The 9,557-nt window shown below is 30.8% G+C and overlaps 1 long non-coding RNA gene across 1 annotated transcript; it reads right to left on the bottom strand.

Moving 5' to 3' along the window:
• Positions 1-7,732: 7,732 nt before the first annotated feature.
• LOC110690087 lies at positions 7,733-9,301 on the bottom strand. Its single transcript, XR_002505001.1, has 3 exons — positions 9,014-9,301; positions 8,694-8,838; positions 7,733-8,117 (listed from the first exon to the last, which is right to left on the bottom strand). It is a non-coding gene; the product is annotated as an uncharacterized LOC110690087 (long non-coding RNA).
• Positions 9,302-9,557: the final 256 nt, after the last annotated feature.

The raw sequence follows: 9,557 nt of genomic DNA, 5'->3' as shown, positions 1-9,557 counted from the left end.
TTAAGTAATCAATTCATTAATAAAAGTCATACGACATCTACGTAGTATTATTGTTGTTGTTGTTGCTACTTTATCTTTATTACATAAGACACTTGCTGGCAAGTAAAAAATTATTGTGCAATTTTAATTTGTAGTATCCAACTAACTACTAAAACCTTACAAAGTTAATAATTCCTCCACTTTTTTGGGATGTAGCTAAAAAATGTTCGGTTAAGATTTAAGGGGTCATTTTGGTTTATAATGAACAATTTCGAAGTTAAAATTAAAAATGCCAAAATTTGCGTACAAGGGGATGTTTGGTTTGTGTGCTTCAAATCTAAGCCATAAATATTACTCAATTAAAGTTAAGAGGATCATTTTAGTCCTTTATGTTCAAATTTGAGGTCAAAAGTGGCAAAAAAAAAAAAAAAAGAACAAAAATGCCTCGATTTCCAAGCATGTAAACAAAGAAATTTCCTTACACGTAAATCGAGATATTTTTAGTCATTTTACATCAATTTTAACCCCCAATTAACCCCCACGTCGAGCAATTTTTGTGGCTCAAAATGAAACACGCAAAATGCTGGTTTTTTTTTTGTCTTTTTTTTTTCAAATTTCGACCTCAAATTTGATCTTCAAGGGCCAAAATGATCCCGAAGACCAAACATAGTAATTTTCGCAGCTTAGAAATGCAGCACACATACTAAGGCATTCCTTGCACAAAAACTAGGGCGTTATTTTTATATAAAATTATTAATTTAATAGATTTGAACAAAACATTCCCCAAGATAATCATTTATGTAATATCCCGTATATTTAATAAGTATTTTCTAATTAATTAATTATTAAAAAGTGTATTTCGGTCATTTAATTAGTCATTTGAATTTTGTAACCAAAAGAGTATTCGAATTTTGGGCCAATTCTATTTTCAAACTTATTTATTAATTTGGATTTTGGATAACATTAATTATCCACTTATTTATTTTACAAGAACCGAAAATATATAATTATAATTTATAATATTTGAATATTTGATATATATAAAATCTAATTCTTATCATTTAAATAGTCCGATGAATTTTATAAAATAATTTCCTAAACCAATTATCCCCTAATTTTTGGATTTTATAGGTAAAGAAAATCTAATTTTTATTTAGAGAATTTATTAAGTATTTCCTAAATATATTATTTTCATAAAAATTGAAAATTAAGTAGTACTTTCAGAATTTTCTAAATCAAATAAAATTTGATTCTTATTATTATGTGGTCCGAAAATCTTGACAAAATAATTTAATTAGGAAGCTTGGAATTTTCGGCCCTAATAACTAATTAAAAAAAATATATTAATTATTCCTATGTTTTACAATTTTTACGAAATAAAATCTAAATTATATTTGATCATATATATTTTGATATTAAATCTCCTATACTTATTTTCCAAGCAAGCTTTTATTTCCTTAAACCATTTTCATGATCATCTTACAATTTAATATTTTCCATAACCTATTTCCTACTTATTCCTCAAGCAAGCACTTGCCTTAATTTTATTTGTCATCCAATTAATTACCTTAAACCTACATTTTCCATACTTTTTCCTTCACGAGATTACCATAATTCTTGTAATCCTACAACTATAAATACCCCCTCCATACCTCTCATATTCTTCACACCAAAACCCAATTGTCTTCTTCTCTCTTATTTTTCTTTCCCCTAAACCTTTTCTTACTCTTCTTCTACTTTTCTCATAAGTAAGAACATTATCCCGTATACTTTTAGAGCCAATTTTCGGGCACTTCTGATCATTTTAAGCATTTTTCTATTTCACGATGGATTGTTCCTCTCAAAAATTCATTGAGTTTAGGAACAATAATAACCCAATTGGGAGTTATATTGAAGAGGTTATGGCCTCTGCAAGTTCTTCCTATTATTTTCAATGCATATTCATCTCTCTTTAATCCTATTCCTCTATCTTCTTCTTGGTTATTTTTCTAAAGTTGTAATTTTAAATAAAAATTTATTTTGTAGCCCATGCACATATATATTAGGTTTTATGTTTAGATATATTTTGTGATAACCTTATATTAATTAAGGTTATATTAATTACAAGGTGTTTTCGTGATCGAACTTTGAAAGTGCTAAGTATTGATTTGAGATTCGGAATCAAGGTACATTTTTGTGGTTAGATACTTTCAAAGTATCGACTGAATTATGTTTTATGTTATTGACTTAAATTGTGAGAAAACCCTTTCATGATTTTAGGATTTTATGATGAATTAAACAAAGTGTTATTAATAACTAAAAAGAAATTTTCAAAGTCTAAACAATTATGATTTAATTATTGATTATATGAAGTAAAGTTGTGAATTATAAATGATTATAAGATTTCTTGATATTCAATTTATTTAAAAGAGGCTATTTTGGGAGTGCTTTACAAGCAATTAATCATCTTTATTATGTATCCCTTTTAAGGGATTGGTTTGGAGGCTATGAACTTTTTATGATCTAGTCTCACCTCAAATATACACTACATACATGAGTCAATGGCTTGGTTGTGTGCACACTTAGGAGAGGTATTGGTATAAAGGAGGAAAAATATTGAAAATTATACATTTGAAAAGTAAATTATTAAATTCCGTTCTTGGAAGATTTTATTTGAAAAGTTTCTTAATGAATTTTTTCTATCAATAAAGGTTATGGTTTTGGAAAGTATTTGTTTGAATGAATAAGCAGGTTATATATTTTACATATCTTTCACATGATCATACATACTTAGCTAATTTTGCTAATACGTATTTTGTTTTGACTTTGCCCTGTGTACCATTTATGGTAAGCAGGTGAATATATATTTCAGGTGGAATCTAAATGCTGCATTGGGAGTCCATGGGAATTTCACTTAGATCTAGGGTTGTCAACTTTTTTATTTAGTTTGGATAATTATACTTTCGTTATTATATTTTTCATTTATTGAATAAAATTGAGTAAGTATTTCCGTTGCAAGAGTTGTTTTAAAGTTAGCCTTACGTTATCACGTGACGGTAATACGCCCAATTCTATCTCTACGATATTTAATACGTATTATACTAGTAATTTTGTAGAGGGAGAATTGGGGGCGTTACAATTTCGGGTCTCCGGCATATATTTTCCACAAAATAGTTGAATAGGTGCTTATGCTGAGAGCAACTACCTTATGTCGCATTATTTTGCACGAAAAATCAATAGTTGGAATTATTTAGATCTAATTTTTCATTAAAATAAGTAAGTAGATTATTTTATACTTCTTCCAAATTCTTTTAAATAATGCATCACTTGTTTGATTCAACTGTTTCCTAAATGCATCATTTCTATATATATATTTGGTAATATCATACTTCCTCAGTTCTTTTTTCAGTGCAACACTTTGACTTTTACACTATTCATACACTCTACTTTGACTAGCTTTGCTAATTTATAGATAAGGAATAATATAGTTATGTGGGATCTTGTTAAATTCATCTTGGTTTATAGTTTATTAAATTCAAATTGTTATAATTTTTCCACATTTGTTATCAAAGATATTAATGATTGAAATAATACATTGGCAAACGTAAGATGAGAAGTGTTGTACTTAAAAGAGAACAAAGGAAATATTATTATTTCTATGTTATTTCTTTTTTTTTCCTACTTCTCCCCACTCAAAATATTTTATCATACATCTTTTTTTCATATATTTAAAATAATTATAAATTTTTCTCAAATTAGGGGGAAAAAAAGAAGAAAGAAACTATAAATAGCCACATTTTCACATGCTCTCTCTTTTATGGTCTCCTCACATGCTCTATCTTTTATGCTCTTCATTATGGTACTTTTATAAAAGTAATTTAGTACGTTTGTCATTTATAACACTTGCACGTTATAATATTACAAACCAATTAAATTTTTGAAAAATTCGCGTGAATGCAAGTGATATATTATAATAAAATGGAAAAAGTAAATAATATGTTTAAAATTTGGATGACTTAAATATCAAGAATTGCTAAGCTAGAGTGAATATTAAATCTTACTTGTCAAAGTTGGAGCCAAATGCAATATATTCCGGCCATCAGAAACATCCTTGAGATATTTTGTCCAGCCCTCTTTATCTAATCTTGACATTATAACTTCAGTTACTTCTTGACAATTATTCTGGATAGCAAGAAACAAAGTCGAGTGCTCCGGCTTGTAATAATCTAGTAGTTCGTTAATGTGATCTTCCTCATGTAGAGACAATATGTATAATGCAAGTTTTTCACTTTTGTTGCGTATGGCCGCATGCAACGGACCTTCCTTTTCTTTATTCTTTGTGAACCATGGCAATTGAGTAGCAGGATACCCATTCCAATTAGGAAACTCTTCTTTGAAAGCTTCTACAAGGAGCTTTACTACTTGGTTTGTTGCTTCATTGGTGGTAGTTGCAGCAACAAGATGAAAAGGGTTGCTCCGGTTATTGTAGTCTGTTTCCCTTATGAGCTTAACAAAGCTACTCCTCCACTTGCTCTCTAACATGTATTCGATGAGCCATAACTCACTGATTTTAATCCAATCATGTAATATTGTACTCCCTCCTTTGTCTATATTGTTGAGTAACCAGGGTGCCCTTCAATCAGTCGTTTACAAAAGTCTTCTGCTTTTAAAGAAAGATGAATATATTATATAATAGTTTAAAAGTCAATTATCCAACTTAAAACGACACGCCTAAAAGACAAATTTTGAATATTTTTTACATTTTATTTTATTATTCATAATAATTTCATGTGCCACATAAGTAATATTTACTTCAATGGGGGAAATTTTATTTACTTCTGTAATCTCACTGAAGTAAGTACCTCTTTTTTTGTTGTTATAATAGCATGAGGACATTTATACACCTAAAACTATTTGTTTACCAAAATTTCCCTAATTAATAGTTTTAATTGCTGACAACTAAATTTGTGTACTAGGCTAAGGTGAAAAGGCTCCATAAACATGCATGGCTAGCTATTTCACAAATACAAGTATTTTTTTATGCAACAAGATTATTTGTTATTTTTTTCCAACACAATAATTCTTTAAAAGTGACTTAGAGAAATAAAAGAGGGGGTATAGACTCACTTTTGCATAATGGTGCAAGATGCAACACATTCTTCTGATCACTATAAATAATTTGAGTCCAACCTTCCTTTTCATATTGATAGCCAAGAACAAAACATTTTTTTGACTCGTAATAATGACATCTTCATCCACTGATATAATATACATTGCAAACTTTTCATATTGACGGGCAATGGCCAAGGACAATGGTGTATCTTCATCAATATCCTGCACTAACCAGGGATGCAGATCGACATTGATGTTCGGCAATTCTTGTTTGTATAGATCTATGAGCAATTTTGCTATTTCAATAGCAACTTCTTCGCTAGAGGTAAACTCCGCCAGAGTATGTAGAGGGTTGTCATTAAATTCGTTTGTTAAAGAGACCATTTTAGCAAAAACTCTCTTTACATCAGGGATAATATCATGGCATTTTAGAAGACATTGAAATGGCCATATTTTACCATCAATTACCCAGTGATAGAATACCGAATTTTCATTCTCATCAATGTGTTCAATTAGTCCTTGTTCTCTTTGAAGCAACTGTTGAAAGATTTCTTCTGCTTCCTCTGCATCCAGATATGTTTTTCATGAGATACACATATGTACACCGTATAAATTAGAAATTTAGTTAAAAGTAGCTAAATAGTTTGTAGAGTATAATGCTAAATATATTATCGCAAATTTGACCTCAACACCCAAAACTATAACTTAGGTGCAAACATCTCAAACTTTAACTAATAGTTGGAACACCATCAACTATTGATTAGAGTGCAAAGCGTGTCATTAATGGGCTTTTTGGCACTCAAAATAAGGCATATTTCGTAATTAAAGGTCATTAATGGCACACGTTGCACCTAAATCAATAGCTGGTGGTGCTCCAACTACTAATCAAAGTTTAGGATGCTGAGTGCATCCAAGCTATACTTCAGGGTGTTGAAGCCAATTTTGTCAAAAAAAATTGCTTATAAACGAATTTGAAAGCAATGATTGTACACATAGAAAGTTCAATATAATCAGGGTGAAGTACAATTGGAAAAAGGTAGTGAGATATGTGTGTTACCATCTGAGGATTTCTCAACCTATAATAACAACAATTCGTATTAGGGGTGAAAAAGATATTTGAGCACCCAACTATGAAATTAGACCGGTTTGTAACTAATTGTTCTAGATCCGCAACTAGTTTCATTGGGTCTAGGTCTAAAACCAAAAATAATGACATATCAATTTGAACTAACTATAATTCCGAGTTATATACTTTGAACCTGATACCTATTAAACGGGTATGGCATGTACCTATCATGAGTGTCCTCTTTACAACTCAAGGTAGTTCCACACCATATGGTAATTAGGGGACGGAGTAACCCCTTAGATTTATGAAATGGACACAACTTTCTATTTTTCTTCAATGTGGGATGATACACATCACAACACTCAACTTCACACTTATTATTTGTTTAAAGTGGGACAACACTTTCGCTCACATGTTGATTTGTTCATGGGATCAACACTCCCCTCACATGTGTGTATTGCCGTTATGATGTAATATGTTTTCAAAAATAAACTAGTGTGTTGGTATTGATGTTTTATTTGATTGTGTTAATTATTTTAGGCCGAGGGAATAATAATAAATGTAAAATTTTGTAATATTTAAAGGAGTGGATGAGGATGTACAAAAGGGACATGAAACTTACCTGAGCTATTTAAAAAATGTATCGAGTGGAGCGGATTTAGACCATTAAATCCAGTGAAACAAATAGAATGAGGAGACCGCAATATCTCCAAAGCTAACTTGCTTAACTTATTATTTACAGCATCGTAAATTATGTAGGCGCCTCGATCATCAGGCATATTGCAAAGCAACTCCATATCCATTTTTAATATTTCCAACGCACATTCTTCGTGATCGTACGCAATAGCCGTGTAGCAAGGGGTATCTCCCTCGGTATTTTGCTGTAACCAGGGTCGTTCCGAACGTTGAGATGGTAATTCTGATAAACCTCGATACACATCTAGAAACACCCTCACTGTTTCTGTATTGCCGTTAGCTGCTGCTACATGAAGAGGATTGGATTTCACTGGTTCCCATGGTTGGAGGAGGAGTTGTTGCGTGTTTTCCTGTGGTGTTATTTGAATAGCCTCCTTTATAAATTCTTCTCTGTTATTGTACGCCGCCATGTGGAAGATGTTTCCATGACTTCGGTCATCTTCATCGGAATCATCACTGTTTTTGGGGTAATAACTTAAGTAGTATTCGATGGGTTTATTGGATTTCACACAATTCCTAAGAAACTCCACATCTCCACTCATGGCTGCATCTCTCAGCTCCTCATCCATCATTGCTGATGTTGTTGAGGCCATGTTTTTAAATTATGATGAAGCTTTTCAGTTTTGTATTTTTGTGTTTTGCTTACTTCTTTCAAATTCAATATGGTTTAATTTGGTAGCACCTTAGCTTCTTCTCCAGTATCTTGTCTTGTACCAGTTTTCATTTAAGCGTACCACTTGTTATTAATAAAATGCATTACTATTTTTAATGTGACTAAAGTCATTGCGTTACAAAGTTTTAAATGTTATAAAATATTGTGTAGATGTTCATTATACCCCTTATATTATTTCGAAATTTTTTAGATCTAGGGTGTGTTGGCATGTCGAGTTTTTGGTGGGTTTAAACGGTTTTGATTAAAATATGATAAGGGGAAAACTCAAAACATTAGTAAAATAATTATCGAACATTGAAGAAGAATATATAATTGAGTAGTTGTTTGATTTTTTTTTTATAAAGTACCATCAATATTTTTGCTAGATATATAATCGTGCAATAGATGTAATATATGACCAATACAAACTGAAAATTTTCTTTATAATTGATAGATGCACGCATAAAACTATGAGAATGGAAGTTACTCTTTCTTAAAACGAAATCTAAAATTTAAAATTTTGTGATAAATAGAACTGAATAAAGTTGACTGGTTTGAAGCTTTGCCGCTTTGGTTTGAGTCATGCCGGCTTTGATTACGGATCAAATCAAACTCTTCTCGAGTCTTGTACCCCTGCATTTAAATCATATCTTTTGGTTTAGTTTTATAAGAGGTAGAACCAATTTTCTCAATTTAGACTTCTAGAGCAAAGATGTTGGATGATGATTTGAACCCTAACTTTGCTCTTGACATCATGTTGTAAGGTATCTTAATAAAAAAAACTAAACTTAATAATTAAGGCCTAGAAATAATATTTATAATCTATCACTTCTATCAAAGCCTTCTACATTTTCATTGCTAAAATTTTTTTTGGCTAGTTTTGTAACGATAAGACCTGTTCAATGGGTTAGGGGCCCATTTAAAGCCCTGACCCGGCCCGTTTATAAAAGGTTTTTATCTATCCAATATTTAAATGAGACGGGCTTTTAAAGAGTTATTAAATAATGGGCTTTTAAAGGGTTGGGTCTAAGTTAAAAAGAGTTGAGATTGGATAACTCTTATGAAGTTTTTTTTAACCTAATTTTTCTGTTTCTAAAACTTCCTAACATTAAATTATGATACCTTGAAAATAAAAATTCCCAATTTCCCCCAAATTATGAACCCAAAAAAAAAATTCCTAGATTCTAAACCCTAAAAAAGTCTACTTACGTCAATCTTCCTGCTGCTGCTCTCAATCTTCAATTCATCACCCTTCTTCTTGCTCGCAACTGCAAAATCTCACAAGTCAAGTGACACTTTCGGCTTTGATTTTGTCGATTGGCTGAGAATTCTCACTCCATCATCGGTAAGTATGCTTTCACCAAATCAAATCAAACTTTTAATCATTGGAATCCGGCAACACCACATTCAAAACATAATTCATCCAAAATCAGAGCATAACTAATAATGAAAGGGAAATTACTACTACTATCAAAGGAATAAAACATACTAAGTATAAGAAATTAATTGAGAAAAAAAGAATGCAATACCCAGCATAATGGAAGTGGCGAGGAGTTTATTAAGAAAAACCTTCGAAACCCTTAAATGATCGAAACTCGATTTGGTGCTAAGAGAACAGGGAATTCAGTGAGAGTGGAAAAAGTAAAAATTTTAGGGAACTGCAGTAGTGAAATCGTGGAGTATACAGAGTAATAGTGTGGGAAGTGGGTGATTGCATTTTTTTTATTCTTTTTTTTTATTTAAAAAAAAAGTCTTATCAACGGCAGATTAATTGCGTTTCACGAATTTTATTAATCTTTTTGAAGTTGTAATCTGAAATCTAATATATATATATATATATATATAAAGTAGGTATTTTTAGAGAGCATTCGACGCGCCACGTAAGCAAAGGTATGTTTTCGACCAATTAAAAATTAAATTTCAATTTTATTTTGGAATTAAAAAATTCGTTTGCCACCTACGTAAAAGTGACGAATGGAATTTAAGAGTTTTGCCACGTAATTTCTATCTTATTTTGGAAAAAAAAAAATCGTTTGTCATCTAAACAAAAGTGACGAATGAGAATAAAGATTT

The sequence above is a fragment of the Chenopodium quinoa genome, unplaced genomic scaffold (assembly GCF_001683475.1).
Source record: "Chenopodium quinoa cultivar QQ74 unplaced genomic scaffold, ASM168347v1, whole genome shotgun sequence".
Taxonomy (NCBI): domain Eukaryota; kingdom Viridiplantae; phylum Streptophyta; class Magnoliopsida; order Caryophyllales; family Amaranthaceae; genus Chenopodium; species Chenopodium quinoa.
Note: the sequence above shows the minus strand (reverse complement) of the source record. Positions and strands in the feature narration are given on the sequence as shown.